The sequence below is a fragment of the Sorex fumeus genome, unplaced genomic scaffold (assembly GCF_029834395.1).
Source record: "Sorex fumeus unplaced genomic scaffold, SorFum_2.1 ptg000018l, whole genome shotgun sequence".
NCBI lineage: Eukaryota > Metazoa > Chordata > Mammalia > Eulipotyphla > Soricidae > Sorex > Sorex fumeus.
The window spans coordinates 33,628,495-33,629,441 of NW_026606075.1; the positions used below are offsets into that span (position 1 = coordinate 33,628,495).

General features: G+C 35.6%; 1 pseudogene; it reads left to right on the top strand.

Moving 5' to 3' along the window:
* The first annotated feature begins 550 nt into the window (after nt 1–550).
* On the top strand, nt 551–675 carry LOC130021883 (uncharacterized; annotated as a pseudogene).
* The last annotated feature ends 272 nt before the right edge of the window (nt 676–947 follow it).

Genomic DNA, 947 nt, shown 5'->3' on the forward strand with positions numbered 1-947 from the left:
GACCAATAGAATAGATTTAGAGTCCAGAGACAGATCCCCCAGGTATATGGTCAGTTAATTTCAACAAAGGAGGAAAAAGTATAAAGTGGAGCAAGAAAATTTTCTTCAACAAAAGGTGTTGGAAAAATTTAACGGTCACATGCAAAACAAATAAACAAAAAAAATCAGACCCCTAACACAATGCACAAAAGTCAAAGCAAAATTGATTCAAGATCTTGATACAATCCTGAATCCATAAATTATATTGAAGAAAACAGGTAGAAACAAGCAGAATACTTCATGGCACTGAATAAAGAGATAGAGCCAATAATTTCATGCTATTGGCCAAGCAAAAGAAGCAAAGATAAACAAATGTGACTACATCAAAGAAAACCATTTTTGTGCCAAAAAAAAAAAACCAAATGGTCAGAATAAGAAGACACCCCACAAGCTGGGAGAAAATAGTTTCCCACTCATTTCACAAGGGGTTAATATCTAAGGTATATTAAGCTCTGGTGAAACTTTACAAGAAAAGAAAATTATAACCCCATAAAAAAAATGGGAGGAAGCGTTTCATGCCTGCTTCTCATTCCTTTAGGGCAGAATACATCCATAGCATGGTTCATTAAAATAAAAAGACTCCACAGAGCCTCCAACCTTACAGTAGAGGTTGAGTAGCTATACATTTCTACACACACACACACACACACACACACACACACACACACACAAATTGTGGGAGAAGATGAACAGAAACTTTCTCAAAAAAATATTCAGATGGCAAAAAAAGTATATGAAAAAAATGCTCTGCATTATTTGTCATTTGGAAACCACAAATCAAAACAATGAGATAGCACCTCACACCAGTGAGACTGGCACACATAAAAAAGAACAAAACAACCAGTCTTGGCATGAATATGGAAACCCACATTCACTGCTAATGGGAATGTCAACTGGTTCTGTGTTTT